Source organism: Glycine max, chromosome 8 (assembly GCF_000004515.6).
Source record: "Glycine max cultivar Williams 82 chromosome 8, Glycine_max_v4.0, whole genome shotgun sequence".
In the NCBI taxonomy this organism is placed as follows: Eukaryota; Viridiplantae; Streptophyta; class Magnoliopsida; order Fabales; family Fabaceae; genus Glycine; species Glycine max.
Window position 1 is genome coordinate 33,996,407 of NC_038244.2, and position 21,223 is coordinate 34,017,629.

General features: G+C 34.2%; 1 pseudogene; it reads right to left on the reverse strand.

Moving 5' to 3' along the window:
• Window positions 1–1,671: 1,671 nt before the first annotated feature.
• Window positions 1,672–16,513, reverse strand: LOC113002327 (uncharacterized; annotated as a pseudogene).
• Window positions 16,514–21,223: the final 4,710 nt, after the last annotated feature.

Sequence of the window (21,223 nt, forward strand, 5' to 3'; positions counted from 1 at the left end):
AAACTAGATTAGAAATATGATCTCAGGAAAAGAATTACAAAATACACTATGACTAATGAATCTACATAAACTGTTGATATGATTGTTGTTTTCTTTATTCCTTATTAGTATCTTCCTTGTCATTCTTTCTTTTTTAGATGAGCTTAACTCCATCTCCATGGAGTCTGATTACTGTTCTGCACTATTTGGTAAGAGGGTATGAGGGTTTATTTTTTAGCTGCTACAGTTTTCGTGTGTTTTTTAAAACCTATTGTGTTATCAATTAGCAGTATGTGTTCCTCAATGTGTGTGTGTGTGTTGACAATGGACCTGCTTTTTGGAATGCTTAAAATAACAACTGTTATGTGAGTTTTCTAATGTTCCTACTTGATTAGTATGCTAAGTCAAATATACTATGGTTGTATGTAGAGTCAACTTCTATTTCCATATAAACTTTGAAACACACAGTCTATTTTTTTTCCTTTCACTGGATTATTTATTTATCAACTCAGATTGTTGTGTTTTGTTTTAGACTTTGTCCCTATACATCCAATTTTAAAAATGACTCCAATTATACTACACTTTCACTGATATCAGTATATTTTCATTTCATCTATATATCATCTGTAATTCTAATAATGAAGAAGTCATTGTAAGTCATTTTATTGTTTATTTTTGTGTGGAACTTGTTGTACTACAACTACTGTCCAAATCTTCACAAAATACTGATATTTTCTTAAGTCCGAGGTTAGTGTTAACCTCACTATTTTGGATATTTTCAAAACCTGTGACAACAAACATTGTTATTGACAGAAATCCTATGATAATATTTTGGATGAGCTGCATTCTCAAAAAAAATTTATGTTGACACTACAAAAACAAATAAAAAGGTTACCATTAGACAATGTAGATAATGGTGTTCTACTCCAACTTCTACTGTGTACATGGTGTAGATGTTCAACTCTTGTCATATGATAACAAAACATGACATGCATTTGTTTGCATGAAATTAAAATGGAAAAAAAATTATATTTAGTTACCAACTAATGAAGTTGAAAATCCACCAACATGCTCTTCAGCTCAGATTGTTGTGTTTTTGTTTTAAACTTTGTCCCTATACATCCAATTTTGAAAATGACTCCAATTACACTACACTCTTACTGATATCAGTATGGTGTCATTTCATCTATAATTCTACTAATGAAGGAGTCATTTTAAGTCATTTTACTGTCTATTTTTGTAACTTCTACATAACTAGTTTTGTCATGGTGTAACTTCCATTATTTTTAATTTACTTGTTGAAATTTATATTCATACTATTCTAATATTCATAATCCATGTACTTGTAAATTTTGACTTTGAAACAATAAATATTGTGTTAGATGATTATTAACACTCTTGTTATTAAGACTCGTGTTATATGTCGTTTGAATATTTAGCCTAAATTTAACCTATAATTAGTTCAACATGGAAACTTTAATAACTTCAGTTTTTGAACATGAAATTTAAAAAATGATGCAAATTAGAAAATAAAGAAGTGGAGTTGAAATTGTTTACTAAATTTGTCACCCATTATGAATTAGGCGTCAAAAAATAAATACCTTGGTAAACAAACAATATTAACTCTTGAATCACATTACTTAAAGTCACATAAATTAAAATCTAACTTGACGTTAACAAAGTAGATTAGTCTCAACCATCATCAAATATTGTCTGCAATTTGATATCAAAAAACAATAGACAAACATAAACAAAACAAAACAACACTCCCTACATAACTCCACTTTTGCAATAGGTATAGTCCACTAAGTTGAAATCAAATTTTCTCAACCTTGATCCTTTTCTTCAAAGATTTTGGTGGCAAATGCATTTCTAAAGATTGACTCTGCATTGGTTCAACATCCATACCAACACCATTTGTCTTCCCTTTCTGTCTGAAATTTTCATTAGTTTAGACATTATCAAAACACCCACCTTACAGTTGCTTATCTTTACCTTCCATGTTTTCGGGCCGTGAATGTATTTCCAAAATACAGTTTCAATGGGAGTCAAATATCCAAAATTATTAAGCAAAACATCATTTTCCTTGTTTTGGGTTTGGGAGTCAATTCTCCCATAGTTGTGCTTCTTTTTCACCACATTGCAAATTATTTTCAACAACATTAGAAAACTTGGGCATCAAATCTTGTTAAACAAACACAACATAACCAATCAAGTTAGTATATAATTGAAGTTAACGTAACACATGCTGTGAATATAAGTATTTAATAGAATTTCGATTGATCATAAAACATCTGAGCTTGGATCAAAGATGTGTCATCAACCAAACCTTCTTTGAACAACTTGATAATGGATAAATCAATACAAATTTTTTTTACTCTAAATTTTTTTTCAAACCGTGAGTTGTATCCACTCTTAACCTTAACTTTAAAAAGGAAAGACTTATCCACTAAATTAGTAATCTCCTTTGGAAAAGTTCTAGCAAGACCTCTCTACAACAGAAATTTACAATGATGAATATTTGAAATGAAACAACAACCTAACATATATTAAGTACCTCTTATCAAAATCACAAAAGTTACTATAAATTTAAAATACCTTCTGGTATGTTTCAAACATATTAGCACATGACTTGCTTAAAAGGATAGTAGCATCCCGATCAAAAATCACAAAAGTGATTGAATCTGATTCATCAATAACACGAATCTTGATACGGTACCTAAAAATGCCGTCAAAAGACATAAAGGGTCAAATAAGAAGACAAAGTAAAATTGGAAAATAAGTGGCACAAATATTACCTTAAAACAACATTTGTGACATGTTTGTTGCATTTTTTTTAAAAAAAAAAAAAAACATCTTTGAATCAGGGTACACTGACTTGTTGCATGTGCAAGCAGTATACTGTCATTCCTCATCATCTACAACATGTTTCATAGTACCAAAAACTAAAAAAACAGGTATCTTGTAATTGAAAATAAATAATCAGACATAACATAAATATAATTATTTTTTATTTTCATATCAATAAGTTTTACCTCAAAACAATCTTTAGGAGCACCAATAGTCTTCTTGGGTGCATTATATAGAAAATCTTCTAACATACTTAATGCAATGGAATCAGTTAACTGGCTCAGACCTTGAGAGAGTGACTCAAGCATTCTTGAAAAAATATGAACAAAAAACATGAATAAATTAAATCAGCCAATAAAAAATGTTGTCATTACTATGTTTTCTGTAACGACCCGCTTCGTCACTATGATATCACCACTCTAAACTATGAGAAATTTCATTTTTTAAATGAAAACTTCGTTAATTTGCTTATGAAAAATGAACATAATTTTTTTTCTCGAATATACATTCACCAAACAATGCACCATTACTTAAGTGAATACATACATACATACATACATACATATATATATATATATAGGAATAGTAACTCAGTACACATCATTCACATAATGGAAAGTAAATTTGTTCATACATATAATTAAATTTGTGATTTACATCTTCAAATCAACAAAAAGAATTATAGAACCAGCTATAGAGGAGTTGATTAACAAAACACAACTCTCTCCCAAAATGATCCCAACGTCATCACGTCGGCTCGGTGACTCCACAAAAGAATCTCACTTCTTGTACTCTACTGCTATCATTCTGCTCTCACGAACAAAGGTTCGTAATCATCACAGGTACCAACCACATGGTACAAAATTGTGAGGGGTGAGTTTATTATAAAAGAAATTAATACAAAAATCAAATAACCATAATTAGTAAGAAAAAATTAACAAATATCATAAACTTACACAAACATTCACTAGTCCAACACATACTTAACAAATAGTCATCATCAGTCCATAGTTTCAATCAATCTTGCTCAGTATGATGCATGCACCTGACCTCAACTCTCAAATGCAATGTGGTACCATCCCCAAGGAAATAGCCTAAGCGTGTCCACACGACACTCTCACTTAGGAAAACTAGGCAGTAAGTGTCGAGGTCACCCTGTCATGCACAAGCAACTCCCCCCCTCCCCACAGTGACCAGCCTGAGTCTCAAGGGAGTTCCAAACTGAGTGACATGTCCCCAAGTACAAGTATTCCTCCTCATGAGAAACTACAAGTACTTACTGACAAAGTTTATACTATTTTCATGTCATATGAAATATGAAACATGGGCACCATTAATGCACTAACTATGGATAATTAAAGATTCTAAGCCATCCCCCTCTGGAGATGCTTAAAACTCTTTAACCACTCTATTTCCCTCACCAGGGATATCCAAAAAGGTCACTGCACCCCCCATGTACAAACACAACATACGACATATGAAACATGGACACCATCAATGCACTGACCGTGGATAATTAAAGATTCTAAGCCATCCCCCTATAGAGATGCTTAAAACTCTTTAACCACTCTATTTCCCCCACCAGGGATATGCAACAAGGTCACTGTAGCCCCCATGTACATACACAACATACAACGTATGAAACATGGGCACCATCAATGCACTGACTGTGGATAATTAAAGATTCTAAGCCATCCCCTCTGGAGATGCTTAAAACTCTTTAACCACTCTATTTCCCCTACCAGGGATATCCAACAAGGTCATTGCACCCCCCATGTACATACACAACATACATCATCATAATGCATTTTCAACATCATCAACATTTCATCTCGACATCATTCTGAACATCAACATCATCTCATCTCAATGACATTAACAACAACAAAAACATCATCTCATATTAACATAATCATCAATAACAACATCAACTCATGTTAACATAGTCATCAATAACAACATCATCTCATATCAATATTATCATAAACATCAACGTCACCTCATATCAATTAATGTCATCAATAGAAATATCATCAGTAAGTCACACTCCGCATATACATATATAGTTCATGCCTGAGATTCACACTCCCCAGGTCTTTAGACAACACAAGTCTAATAGAAACAATAATATTATTCATCAATAATAGATATATCACATCCCATTAGTCAAAAATATTGTTTTCTTGAAAACTAGCATGCAACAGGGACAGGCATACATCCCCATAGTTAGGTTCCCTGACCCCAACTATGATATTAAAAACTGTAGGCAATAATAAACTCCCATCACCTATCGTGAGCTCTACATCAGTTTCTCTTTGCGTTGCTTAGAGACCTCTCTCATTCATGTTTGTCAGTCCAAAAGCAAGGTTCTATATACCAAATTGAAGGAAATTTAGTATAGATTTCATAAACAAAGTTAATGACAACATTCGGAGTCAAATACCCCTGTCAAAACGTAAAGGGCTAAGGGATGTATCGGATTCTACTAAAAGTAGACATCATTTTAAAATTTCGATCATGCTAATGTGACCGGGGTTCAGTGAAGGTCACAAAAATAACATCAATTTTATAAAAATATAACTTTTATAGTGTCTCTTTCTCAAGAATTTTTCAAAGGAAGTGTAAAAACATCCAATAATGGTTCCCAAGTTAGAAAAGATGCAAAGATAGACTCAAACTAACAAGGAGAAGACTTAGAATCATGGTTACCTCAAAGAAACCGCGAAGAAAGGATTGGAGGCTTCGTTCTCTACCAAATTCTCGAGTTGAGTTTTGAATATTCCGCTCCGATTAAACTATTCTTCTCCGTGCGATGATTTGACGGTAAGCAAAGGCGGCTCGTGGCAGTCACCGGTGGTCAGTGGTGGTGGAGGAGGAGCTTGGGGGTGTTGGGGGAAGGTTTAGGGGAAGAGGAGGAGGAATAAGATGGCTCTTTTACCCTGCTGGACGTATTTGTAGCCTGCAACACTCGCCCAGGCGAGTTTGGCTTGCCTGGGCTAGCTGATCCAACTCAAATTTTTTTGCTTCGGTAAAAAATTATATCTCATACTCAAGATGTTATAATGCAAATCCCAACGGTCAGAATGCGGATAATTGTTTTAGTAACCTCCTAACAAAATTTGAATTTGATCCAACGGTTAGCAAATCCGGGATGCCGATTTTTCTGAAATAGGTTTAGGTAAAAATTTGAAATCTCATAATTTCAATTTAGCTCAACAAAACTCCACATAACTCAACTTCCACATCAAGAAATTCACACATAACTAATTCAAGTTATACCTCAACTCATTCAAGTCAACCATATAGTCAAATAACACAATAAATACAATTAAATATCGACTTATAATTAGTAATATTTTAGGATGTTATATTTTCCATTTTTGCGAAAAAATTACCTTGTCGCCAACTCCTTTACCTCTTCACATTCAGCATTGAACACAACTCTTGTACTGGGGAAGATGTATTTTGTCTACATTTTTTAAAAAATAAATATTAATTTAAATAGATGATAGTATTTTACATATATTATTTCACAATAACTCTTTAACAATTAGAAGATAGTATTCAACTACCTTAGAAACACTTCACTTTGGCTAGATGAACTATTACCACAACATCTTTAACTTCTCCAGATGCAAGAAATGCATTAAGTTCATCCACAAATGGACCACACAAAGTACACTCTATGCTAAACCTGTTTTTTTTAAAAAAATGTTAAACAACAAATACTTAATACCTAATAAAGTAAAAACCATATAAAACACCATATAAAACTAAATAGAAAGAGTAAAATACCACTTACTCATCATCCTCTATTTGGATGACATTCATTCTTGTTCTCCTTCCATTTTTTTCATTTTCTCTTTCAGTCCCAACACCTGTCAAAATACCCAAGACAACTATGCAAATGAAACATTAAATCATTTTAAATCGACAACAACTCAAAATACCAGTCAAAATGTTTGCATTTAATACAAACCTTACTAACTAAATAGTTGGTGTCATAATCACCACAAACAATGTCTCTTATAGGTACAAAATCATACACAGAGTTTGGAACACTTGCATTGTCCACCAATGCAACCTTAGTGGAGTACTGAACACAATTTTGTACTTGTGGTGGGTGGTTCTATATATACCTCCAATGTCAGTAACACCAAAAAATTGAACAGAATACACTTTCCCTTCTTGTAAGCTTTTTTCAAACTTATAAATGAGAGTCCTCTTTACAAAACCATGGATTCTATCTCCCTACATTCAAAACAGTGAGTAAAAAATTACAATATTATAAAATATCACAAACAAAAAAAAAACTGTAAATTTTTAAAATGAACAAACCTTTGAGTCCACCCGCACCATCTCCATGGATAATGGTATTTTGCTTGCATATGTTTGTTTGTGAGTTGAAACATTAGATACCATCCACAAACAAACAACCCTAACCATAATTCTCCAACTCTCTTTCTCGGCATTGATCTCAGAAACTGAGTTGTGTTTGTTAGCCATTTTTTAAAATAAAAACGATAGAGTTAAAAACTCCAAAAGAGTATATTGATAATGCAAATTGATTTTCAACAAATGCAATATAACTCATACATCAATTTATAATTATTTATAGATGAACATAGAAGAGAAGGACATGCTTAGCCTTTGGTGGGAAGACAAACAAATTTGAATTTCAAATTCAAATTAAAAAATGAGTTGATTTAAAGTATTCAACATTTCCTTCTTCAATCAAACATTTAAAGGTTGCAGAAAAAGATTCAGCTATGTTGACCTTAAAAAATGCCAAATACATGATACTTGAAAGACTTTGACTCTTCTTCTCTACTATGACTTAGTTGTTGTAGGTGTATGAAGCAAAAACTTTTGGATCATCCTCCCAAAAATTATCATTTGTTGTGTGTTGTTACTAGCTACACTCAGAGTATGATATGCATGTGATGTAACTCCATGTGGAGCTTGTAGGCCTTGGATCTTCTTCATCAATGGAGTTCTTTGCTTCTTGAAGTTCAATGGCAGCAGAATGGAGAAGGAAGAAAGATGATTGGAGACGCCACTTCAATGAGAAGATGAGTCAAGAAGAAGCTCACCATCATAGGAAATCATGGATAAAAGCTTGAAGATAGGAAAAGATGAATGGAGGGAGAAGGAGAGAAGGAGCACAAAATTGTGTGCCTCAAATGAGGTCTGAACTTTAAAGTGTAATTCTCAAATGATCAAAGTTGAAAAAAAATGCACACACAATGCTAAGTGTCACAAAATTAGAGGGAAATTTGAATTTCTATTCAAATTTCACTTGAATTTCTATTCAAAATTTCACTAATTATGATTAGTGAATTGTAGCTATGGTTCAGCCCACTAATCCAAGATCAAGTCTAAGATTATCCATTAAGTGTGCTTAGGTGTCATGAGACATATAAAGCACGAAGGACATGCACAAAGTGTGACTATATGATGTGATAATGGGGTGTAGCAAGCAAATGTTCACCTCCCCTTTAGGAAAGTCCAAAGTTTAATTGGATTGGGCTTCTCCCAATTCAATTAAACTTCTCTCCCAACACACACATCAAATAGTACACTTAATGCATGTGAAATTACAAAATTACCCCTAATACAAAAACTAGTATAGGTGCCCTAAAATACAAGGGCTGAAAAATCCTACATTACTAGGGTACTCTCTCCTATACTATGAAGCCCTAAATGCAAGGTTCAAAATAATGAAACTCTAATTTAATATGTATAAAGATAAGTGAGCTCATACTTAGTCCATGAGTCCGAAATTTTTCCTAAGGCTCATGAGAACCCTAGGGTCTTCTCTTGCATCTCTGATCCAATCTTCTTGGAGTCTTCTATCTAATGTCCTTTGGGGGGTAAGATTGCATCACATGCAACCTGTTATGTGTTGTTTCTCTGTTGTGTGTTGGTAGGAAATGCATTTGGTGTATATGAAAAACTGTTGTGTGTTGGTAGGAAATGCATTTGGTGTATATGAAAAACTGAACAATGGGAGTTTCTTTAGCGTGAAAAGTTATGAAATGGTTTTGTGCAATCGGAAGGCTTATTCTTTTGGTTTTAGTGTGAAAACGTTTTCCTTAAATGGTGGTTCATTTGAAAATGTGGAGTTAATCGTGAAGAAGCAAAATAGTTACAACCCTAGCATGAAACTATTTTCCTTAAATGGACAATTGTTTCAAAAGTTTTTTTCTTTTCAAAAAGTGCAATTGTTGAATGTGGTTCCTTTAAAGCGGTGGAGTTAATTCCATAAGAAGCAAAATAATTACAAACCTATTTTATTTTAGCAAATACACCACCTTTTGACACGTGTATTTTTTTCTTAACAAGAAATTTTTTTACATCCTCAAATGTTATTATTATATATTCAAATCCGTATTCATAATCCAATCACCAATTTCAGCATAATCTACTCAAATTAACAAATAAGTGTGGGTATGGATTCAAGCAAAATAAAGAAAATAGAGCACCGAAAAGGCTGCAACGAGGTTGAACAAATAAGTGCGGAGACTGAACCACCGAGAAACGCATCATAGCAGTATGGTCGTCGAATACACCAAGCACAAACACACACCATCGAAATCATTTTGTTTAAGTACGACCCAGTGCTAGTACCCACACAATCTTTTTTGAAACCTTGTAAACTTATGATTCTGCGTTCTTCCTCTGCACTTCGCTCCCTTTTTCAGTTTTTAGGAGAAGCAGGAGGGGCCATGCGAGTGGCAGAGCAATTGTGGATGTCGCGGTCTTTGACGAAAAATCAAATCTTGTCAAACAGAATCCAGATCTAATAAAACAAAACTCAGATCTGATAAACCAAAACCCACATCTGTAAAGAGTGAAGCAGGGTTTCACTGATCTTTCTTGTTGCAAGGAAATTGGGGGAATCACTCCTTTTTTTTTTCTCTCAGTTTTTTCTCTTTCCAAATTTGATCTTTATAATTTTTAAGATAAAATAAATATAATGACAGATATTAACTGCCACAATATTAAATTAATTATTTTAAAATTAAAACACCGATTATCTTTTAAAATTTAATATAATAAAACAATAAAAAAAATGAAACATAAAAAACTGTAAGTAACATTTTTCTGAAAATAAAAATATTTCATTTTAAAGATTTTAGAAGAAACTGTTGTTGTTAGATACTTACAAGAATTTTATTATTAAAAGGAATTATTATTTATATAATTTTTTATTTTGTTATTTTAGATTTAATTAAATTATAAACACCTGATCTAATTATTTTTTGATTTTTTTGTGATTATTATTCTTTTGGAATTAGTATACGAATAGGACGTTTATAGCATAAGCTTAAACAAGTATGGAAATTTAAAAGTTTTTTGAATTGACTCAATTTCTATTTTTTTTTTCTAGCTTATTTTCCTTGTAACCAAATTTAGAATATAATCTTTTTGCAAACGGACCCAGGTGTTATGAGACCAGACACACATAGACCAACTTAGCTGAAATCTTAAGTTAAAATACGAATATTTCTTCCTGCACGCCACAAATCTCCAACACCGCTCCATATATATTGGGAAAAGAAGACTATTAGCATAATTGGTATTGTGCTGCTTCAAACCTAATAGTAGGGATGGGTATATAAATCCAGATCCACAGACCTGATAGACGGCATACCTTTTTTGTTTTAAATATGCATAACCATAGGCGATTTTAGGTCTGTCTGGTGAAACCTGCAGACTTCACAAGCTTAATCCACGGGTTCACGGGTTAGTTGGCGGACTTCAAAATATAGTGTATTCAAATTTAATAATGTTTTATATTTTTTTAAAGATATTATCACTTTAATATTTGGTTGGTGTGTATTTTCCATTGGGACTATTGTTAAAACATTTTTATGTTTTAAATATTAAGACAATTATAAATGTTGGTATATTTTAGTATCAACTTATTTAGTGTTTAAGACTATTATGAATGTTGTTATCTTTTAGTGTGATAGATTTTAATTTAAAAATTGAAGAAAAAAATCTTCTAATTTTATACTTTTTTAAAAAAAAAATAATGTTTTTCCAATCATTATTTGGACCCAAAGATCACCCCATTTATCTAGGGGCTGAATATGGACTTGGAAAAAAAATCCATTTATTTCATGGACTGGACTTATTGACCTATATAAAATACGATTTTCATGGATTGGGGTTTAAACCAATCGAACTAGTCTATATACTCAATCATTCCTACAAACTTTCCACATCCAAACATATTGGACATGGAACCAAACATACATTATTTAGTTCTTATATTATGGAAATGATCAATTTAGTTCCCAATTATATATATGTATCGACAATTTAGTCTTACTGTCAAGTGATCTTCATTTTCATTAATGTTGAGTGCCTACATGACACCTCCTTGCTGACATGTCAAATTTACGTACAAGAGATGTTCCATGTCAGCCAACAGTGTTTTGGACTAAAATGGTAGTGAATTATTTTTTTTAATTTTTATTTTATGAGAAGAAGGTTTTTCTTCTTAATTTTGTGATAATACTTTCTTCTGAAACGAAAAAATGATCCCCAATAAATATAACATAATGACAAAATGTCTACAATAATACTGAAAATTTAAAAACGTGCATCTACCATTAAATTGTAAATTTAGTTCAATATATTACCAAATACTAATCAAATTTCTGATGTGCCAGTAAAAAAACAAAAAAAAATACAATCATAACATTCATGATACTTTCCACAAGTAGATCATGATACTATCACAGCATAAATTCCCAACAAACAGTTTAAGAAAGTAAATTGTTTTTATATATATATATATATATATATATATATATATATATATATATATATATAACTAAATAGCAGCTTAATTATCCATCACAACCTAATAATCCAAAATATCATAAAGTTTTTAGTCAAACAAAGATTTATATCATTTCATTTGATAATCTTTTGTTCAATACGAGTTGGAACATAGTTGAAAGATTGGTGACTAGTAAAACATCTTGCTCCCCTAGCTAAATTATGGGCTATAAGATTGACTTGTATCCTAATAAAATTCACCATTGAATTTGGAATGTTGGTCAGATTTTCTCTACAATTAGATAGAATAACATTGAAATCAGAGAAACTTGAGATGGGACTTGACAAATGATCAACTATTGATTTGCAATCAGTCTCAAACAAAACATTTTGGAGTCCAAGTCCTGAAGTCCAAGATATTGCATGGTAGAGGGCTAGAGCTTCAGCTTCTGGTGGTCTGATTCTGATGTAAACCCATTTGCACAAGGGTTGAAGATGGATCTTCAAAGGTTTTTCTTTCTTCTTTTTTTATGAAATTTATTGAACGAGAGAGAAAGTGACAAGTTTATGGAGTGTTGAATGTAAGGTATTTGGTTCAAAGTTTGAATGTGTTTGGATGGAAAATGAAGATAATAACAATGGTGTTCAAGTAGGATTAAAGAATGAAGGTTTAGAAAGATGAAGAAGGAAAATGAAGAAGGGGGTTGGAAGAATCACTCCTCCGGAATTGGTGTCACACACAAGGTGGTGTTCCTTGATAAACCAATTTCTTGAATCACTCAAGTAACTAAGGAGATTCACTCTCACACTTTAGAAGGTGATTAAAACTCAAATTCAAGGTCTATTTTTTTTTATTAGAAAATGTGCAGCCTATAAATAGGAATGACATCAAGTTGGTTACACAAGTGAAATGATCACCAATAACAACAATTGATGGTGCCATTAAACCTAATTAAAACTAGAATTGATAACAACAATTGATGGTGTCATTATACCTAATTAAAACTAGAATTAAGACACATAAACATATGGAAAATTGTGCAACTCCTTGGTCAGCCAAGAGGCAGCCACAATCCTAGAATTTTCACCTTATTAAACTTTAATTTATTTAAATTAAAACAAGCCCATAGGTGGTGCAAATCCCAAGAGAATTAACAACCACTTAAACACAAGTTTGAGCCTTTATTTCAACTAACAAAATGCTAATAAAACCACTCAACAAAAGTGGCACCCTATACTTTTCTTGGAACATGGTGCAATTAACAATCCGAAGCTTCTCCACTTGTAACATGGGTCTAAATTCAAATAGCATGGTTAATACTTGTTGAAGAGCTTCCTTGGCCTTCTTTGTTCTAGCCCTTGCCATAGGTCCTCCAAGTTCTTCTAAAGATTCCTTGCCCTTATTCCTTGCCTTGTCCTCATCACTCTCTCCCTCTTCAAAAGGATTTGTCCTCAAATCGACTTCTCCATCTACATCAAAAAGCGTTAAGTCAGACACATTAAATGTAGTACTCACATTATACTCATCGGGCAATTCAATCTTGTGCGCATTGTCATTTATCCTTTCAAGTACTTGAAATGGACCATCCCCTCTTGGTTGAAGCTTGGATTTCCTTTTCTTCGGAAACCTCTCCTTTCTCATGTGAACCCAAACCCAATCTCTGGGTTGGAAAACAACCTTTTTGCGCCCCTTGTTTGCTTGTTTAGCATAGCTCTCATTCCTCTTTTCAATTTGGGCCTTGACTCTTTCATTGAGCTTTTTCACATAGTCCGCTTTGGCTTGTCCTTCCTTATGCTTAAAAACTAAAATATTAGGCATTGGCAACAAATCAAGAGGAGTTAGTGGATTGAAACCATAAACAACCTCAAAAGGAGAACAACTAGTGGTGCTATGCACAGTCCTATTATAAGCAAATTCAATGTGAGGTAAGCAAACTTTCCAATTTTTAAGATTCTTTTTCAAAACGGTCCTTAGCAAGGTACCCAAAGTCCTATTCACGACCTCCGTTTGTCCATCCGTTTGAGGGTGACAAGTAGTAGAAAATAGTAGCTTAGTACCCAACTTCCCCCATAAGGTCCTCCAAAATTGGCTTAGAAACTTGGAGTCCCTATCACTAACAATGCTTTTTGGTAATCCATGGATTTTCACTACTTCTTTGAAGAACAAATCCGCCACATGATTAGCATCATCAAATTTTCTACAAGGAATAAAATGAGCCATTTTAGAAAACCTATCAACAACAACAAATATGGAATCCTTACCATTACTTGTTCTAGGCAGCCCTAAAACAAAGTCCATTGATAAATCAATCCATGGAGAATCCGGAATTGGTAAAGGGGTATACAAACCATGAGGCATTACCTTTGACTTGGCCTTTTTGCAAACAATACAACGCTCACAAAATTTCTGCACATCTTTCTTCATGTTAGGCCAATAAAAATGCTCTTTCAATGTATCTAAAGTCTTTTGGACCCCAAAATGCCCCATCAACCCTCCTTCATGAGCTTCACACACAAGCAAGTTTCTAGTAGAACACTTGGGCACACATAATTTATTTTCTTTGAAAAGATAGCCCTCATATTTATAAAAACCATCTTTAGAAAACTTTTCACAATTTTTCAAGATTTCACCAAAGGTGTCATCTCCTTCATACATTTCTTTCAAGCAATCAAATCCAATCATTTTTGTTTCAAGCATAGAAAGCAAAAAGTGTCTCCTTGACAAGGCATCCGCAACAATATTTCCTTTTCCCTTTTGATGTTTAATAACATAAGGAAATTGCTCAAGAAATTCCACCCATTTGGCATGCCTTTTATTTAGCTTACCTTGTCCTTTTAAATATTTTAGGGACTCATGGTCACTATGGATCACAAACTCCTTGGGATAAAGATAGTGTTGTCATGTTTTCAACCCTCTCACTAAGGCATACAACTCCTTATCATAAGTAGAATAGTTAAGGGTAGGACCACTTAATTTTTCACTAAAATAAGCAATTGGATGACCTTCTTGTAACAATACAGCCCCAATCCCAATATTTGAAGCATCACATTCAATTTCAAAAGATTTTGAAAAATTTGGCAAAGCAAGTATGGGGGCATTGGTTAACTTTTGCTTAAGAGCATTGAAAGCTTCTTCTTGTTTCTCCCCCCATTTGAAAATAACATTTTTCTTAATTACCTCATTCAAAGGTGCTGCCAAGGTACTAAAATCTTTCACAAATCATCTATAAAAACTTGCTAGGTCATGAAAACTTCTCACCTTAGTCACACTTTTAGGTGTAGGCCACTCTTGGATAGCCTTGACCTTTTCTTCATCAACTTGAACCCCTTTGGAACTCACTACAAAACCAAGAAACACAACATGGTCTTTGCAAAAAATACATTTTTCAAGGTTAGCATACAATTGTTCCTTCCTAAGCACACACAACACCGATTTTAAGTGTGCAACATGCAAATCAAGGGTTGTGCTATAAACAAGGATATCATTAAAGTACACCACCACAAATTTACCAATGAATTCTCTCAAAACATGGTTCATTAATCTCATGAAAGTGCTTGGTGCATTAGTCAAACTGAAAGGCATAACCAACCATTCATATAATCCATATTTAGTTTTGAAAGCAGTTTTCCATTCATCTCCTTCTTTAATCCTTATTTGATTGTAACCACTTTTCAAATCAATTTTGGAAAAGAAACAAGCACCATGCAATTCATCAATCAAATCATTAAGTCTAGGTATTGGATACCTATATTTAATGGTGATATTGTTTAAAGCTCTACAATCGAAGCACATCCTCCAAGAACCATCTTTTTTTGGAACCAAAATTACCGGGATAGCACATGGACTCATGCTATCTCTTACCCATACCTTACCAATGAGTTCCTCCACTTGTCTTTGGATCTCCTTGGTCTCTTGAGGGTTACTCCTATAAGCTGGCCTATTAGGCAAAGAAGCTCCCGGCACGAGATCAATTTGATGCTCAATTCCCCTCAATGGTGGCAACCTACTTGGAACACTTGATGGAAACACCTCCTCAAATTCCTGTAAAAGAGTTTTCACACTAGAAGGCAATTCAAAGTTGTCAAAAGTGTTAGTGGTCAAAACATAATTTTTGCAAATCAACAAGTATATGGGCTTTTTTGAATGAAACAACCCTTTGACCTCTCCTTTTGTAGCTAGAAAATTCTCCCTCACTTCAAGTGTTTCACTCTTCTTTTTCCTCTCTTGTGTTTCCCTCTTTTTGTCCTCACTTTTTGAACTCTCAAGTGTTTAGCTCTCTTTTTCTTTTTCTCTCTTTTCTTGAAGAATTTTCTCTCTCATTTTTCTTTGATCCTCACACACTTCTTGCGGACTCAATGGTTCGAGCACTATCTTTTTGCCTTGATACGTGAAAGAGATCTTGTTGGTGAAACCATCATGATAAGCTCTCTTATCAAATTGCCATGGTCTCCCCAAGAGTAAGTGGTTGGCCTCCATAGGAACAACATCACAAAGCACCTTATCATTGTACTTTCCAATGGAAATATTCAACTCCACTTGCTTCCTTACTTGCACCTCTCCATCCTCACTAAGCCATTGAAGCTTATACGGCCTAGGATGTGGTTTTGTGACTAAATTCAATTTAGACACAAGTCTTGCACTTGCCACATTAGTACAACTCCCTCCATCAATGATCATCATGCAAACTTTTCCATTGATCAAACATCTAGTGGGGAAAATGTTTTCTCTTTGACTTTCCTCCATAGACTTCAATTGATGGCCAAGTAACCGCCTAATCATCAACAATTCTCCCTCCAGTGTTTTCTCCACTTCCTCCTCATCATCCACACTCTCTTCTCCCTTTTCAACTTCGGAATCACTAATGTACTCTCTGTCTCTAAGAATCATGGCTTTCTTGTTAGGGCACTCATATGCATAATGTCCCAAGCCTTGGCACTGAAAGCACTTCACATCCCTACTTTTTTTTTTAGGATTGTTCTTGGAATTTTGGAGGATTTTTTGATGGTATAGGTGTTGCATTAGAGGTGGCAACCCCTTTACCCTTGTCCTTCCAACTAGAAGAACCATAATTAGCGGAACTCCTTTTGGCCACACCTTTTCTTTTCAATTGTTGTTCTACTCGAATTGTTTTGTGAAGCAAATCCTCCATTTCAACAAATTCTTGCAGCTCAACGATATCACGAATATCACTATTTAAACCATTAAGAAATCTAGTCATAGTTACTGATGCAATCCTACCCCCCAAGGGCATTGGATAGAAGACTCCAAGAAGATTGAGCCAAAAATGCAAGAGAAGGCCCTAGAGTTCTCATGAGCCTTAGGGTAGATTTCGGGCCCATGGGCTAAGTATGAGCCTACTTATCTTGGTACATATTAGATTAAGGTTTCATTAATTTTGGGCCTTGTATTTAGGGCTCCATAATGTAGGTAAGGTACCCTAGAAATATAGGATTTTTCAGCCCTTGTATTTTAGGGCACCTAGACTAGTTTTTGTATTAGGGGTAGTTTTGTAATTTCACATGCACTAAGTGGATATTTGTTGTGTGTGGTTGGAAATAAATTTAATTGAATTGGTAGAATCCCAATCCAATTAAATTTTAGAGGGGGAGGTGAGCATTTGCTTACTACACCCCATTGCCACATCATATAGTCACACTTTGTGCATGTCCTTCATGCTTTTCATGCCTCATGACACCTAAGCACACTTAGTGGAGAATCTTGGAATTGATCTTGGATTAGTGGGCTGAACCATAACTAAAATTCACTAATCATAATTAGTGAAATTTTGGCTCCAAAGTTTGGCTCCACAAATTCAATTTCAAATTCAAGTGAAATTTGAATTTTCCTCCAATTTTGTGTGACACTTAGGCTATAAATAGAGGTCATGTGTGTGCATTTTTTTGAACTTTGATCATTTGAATATTAAACTTCAGATTTCAAAGCTCATTTAGAGCACAAAATTTCGTGCTCTTCTCTCCCTCTCCCTTCATTCATCTCCTTCTTCCTCCAAGCTCTTATCCATGGCCTTCTATGGTGGTGAGCTTCTTCTAGACTCATCTTCTCCTTGAAGTGGAGTCTCCTCTCTCTCTCCCTTTCTCCATTCCGCTGCCATTCATCTTCCAAGGAGCAAAGGAATCCATTGATGAAGAAGATCCTAGGCCTACAAGCTCCAATGGAGCTTACATCATGTGGTATCAGAGCATCTTCATCTAGGTGATGTTCTTTTGCTTCCTCTATCTTTTTGTTCGGTGAATTCTCTTTAATTCCTTGTTCTTCATCTTATTCTCCATGTATATCCTCCATTGTCTTGTGGTTTGGTGCTGTTTAGAGTAGATTCAAAAAAAATAAACCGATTAAATCTTAGATCTACACTTGTTCTTGCATTTCCATGGTTCAAATTTTGTAGATCTACTCTTGAATCTTGTTTTTGTGTTGATTTTAGGTTCTATCATTTTTCATTCATAATATTCTTGTGCTGAACCTTAGATCTAAATTTTCTTCCAAAATATTGATTAGAAAAAAAAAACACAAAAATCTAAGTGTAAATCACTTAATCCATGTTGTCTTAGAGTCATGTTTAGTCATAGTAATTGTCACATTATGTTCTAAGTTTGTGTTGAATTTTTATTTTGTTGATTGAATTCTAGATACATTTGTTCATGTATTCTTGTCATTCTTAGCCTATCTTTTTTAATTTTGAGTCTAATGCATGCATGTTATTTAGTTCATAACATGTTCTAAATCAATTCCTAGAAGTAGTCTTGTTCTTGAACTTTTTTTTTGTTTTCTAAGTTTCCTACATGATGCCTATGATGAAGTTGAGTTGTGGTGCTGAGTTGTGGCTGGATTTGTGAATCAAATAAGTCTTAAGCTCTCTTGAATTGTGTTATTCAAGATAATTGAGCATAAGCAAACACAAATTGTAACTATCCAAGCCTTAAGCAACATAAACACTACTCATGATTTCTAGGTTGAAATCGCTGGTGCTGGCAGCTTGAATATACAAAATTGTATAAATTACTGGGAATTGGTCACTACGAGTTTTGAGCTGAAATTTTTACTGAAGTTTCTAGACATCTGGAAAAAAATTATAAAAAAAGAACCAAGCAATTTGGATTAAAGGAAAAAATAATAAAAATCACACAAGTTGGCAGAAAAATCAGTGTCCAGGAAAAAAAAAGTGAAAGGGAAGTGTGCTTGTTGTTTTGGCTCAAAAATTTGTTCTATAATTGGTGCCTTTTTTATACCAATTCTAGTTCTGAAATTTAAATTGAAAATTATTGTGAAAACAAGTGCCAAAACTAGAGGTTTCTTGAGTCTTTTTTTTTTTTAGTTTTTCTACTCTACTCTAGAGCCATTCTAGGTTTCTCTTTGAGTCCTAGCTTGCTTTTTTGTGCTTTTCATTGCTTTAATTGTTGAATAATCCTTGAAAATTTGTCTTGTTAAAACTCTATTGGTTTAGCTTTCATTTCATTTTTTTTTTGTCTTTGGTTATTGCTTGTCTCTTTGTTTCCTTGTTTGTGAGTTGCCATATAGGGAATTGGAAAGGAGGATTGGTGCCATATCTTGAAGAATTTGAGTCAAGAAGAAAGGGGCCAACCACCTTAAGAGCTATTGGACTAAGAAGCACTTCAAATTGAGTGAAACACTAAAGAGAGAATAGCCACCACAATTGAGGACTTTTTTTTTCTTTGTAATTTTGTAATTGGCAATTTGCTTTGCTTTCAAATTTTGTAACAAAAAGGCCTTTCATTGGAAGTAAGTTGGGAGCCTCCGCTAGGTCACCCTACTTCCATTTGTGTGTAATAATTTTAGGCAATTTTCCCTTAGGATAGTGAGTGCTTTGTTGGGAACCTTAAATGAGGTCATCCAAACACTCTTAGGATCCGCCTAGTTTGCTTTTCTTGCTTACTTTCATAGCTTATTTCTTTTACCCTCCATTGTCAAACCGCCTAGATAGCTTGCCTTTTACCAATTAGTTTTTACCTTATCTTTCACACCTCTTTTAGTGTTTATTTTGGCTAGTTTCAACCATAGTTTCTTTTACCTTTTTTTTCAAACCCCCAACAAGAAAGAACCATAACTTAGGAACCAACATGAGTCTTCATTCTTCATCTAGTGTTAATGGTGAGGGTTCTACTCCTAAGGACCCATTGTATAAGATATTAGATGAGTTGAGATCCCTTAAGTTGTGGAAAGAAAAACAAGAGAGAAAAGAAAAAGGTAAAAAAAGAGTGGAAGAAATAAGTCAAGATGAAAGAGAGAAAATAAGAGAGGAAGAAAGAAGAAAAATAATGAAAGAAATGAAAAGGGAAAAACATGCCTCCTATAGTAGTCATGACTCTTGCAAGAGTTTAAGTGAAGAACTTAGCGACTATTATAGAGGGCATCATAGTTCATATACTAAACATCACTCCCAAAGAAGAGAAAAGGATAAAAGGCCTCAAGAGGTTAACATTAGCCTCCCATATTTCCATGGAAAAGATAATGTTGAGGCTTACTTAGATTGGGAAATGAAGGTTGAACAACTCTTTGCTTGCCATCATATTAGCGAAGAGAGAAAAGTTCCATTGGCTACCCTTAGCTTTCAAGGGTATGCCCTCTATTGGTGGACTTCCCTTGTTAGGGAACGAAGGATTCATGGGGATCCTCCAGTAGAGTATTGGAATGATCTTAAGAGTGCCCTTAGGAAGAGGCACATTCCCTCCTACTATGAAAGGGAGCTTATGGACAAGCTCCAAAGGCTTAGACAAGGGAGTATGAGTGTTGAAGAATATAGACAACAAATGGAATTACTCCTTTTAAGAGCTGGACTTAGGGAGGGGGAAAGAACAAGCATAGCTAGGTTCCTTAGTGGGCTTAATATGGAAGTGAGGGACAAGGTTGAACTCCTTCCATATAGGGACCTAGATGAGCTAGTCCAACTTTGTATAAGAATGGAGCAACAACTTAAAAGAAAGCCTACTTCAAAATCTTATGGCTCTCACTCTTATCCAAGGAAGGACCAAGCCCATGGAATTTTAGGGGCTGCACCTTCAAAACCCAAGGAAGATAAGGGTAAGACCATAGAGAAATACACCCCTAAGGCTAGTTCCCAAGAAAGGACTAGCAACATTAAATGCTTCAAATGTCTTGGGAGAGGTCACATTGCCTCTCAATGCCCCACTAAGAAAACCATGATCATGAGGGGTCAAGACATTTATAGTAGTCAAGAGGAGACTACTTCTTGCCCTTCCTCTAGTGGAAGTGAAGATGAAGTAAGGGGTGAAGAGTCTAGTGAGGAAGTCTACCCCCATCAAGAAGGTGACCTCTTAATGGTTAGAAGGCTCCTTGGAGGTCAATCTTGTGATCTATCTCAATCCCAAAGAGAGAACATCTTTCATATAAGATGCAAAATTTTAGATAAAACTTGTTCTCTCATTGTGGATAGTGGATCTTGTAGCAATTGTTGTAGCACAAGATTAGTTTCCAAGTTGAACCTCACTATCATTCCCCACCCAAAACCTTATAAACTTCAATGGCTCAATGAGCAAGGGGAAATGATAGTTAACCAACAAGTGAAGGTACCTTTCTCCATTGGGACATATAAGGATGAAG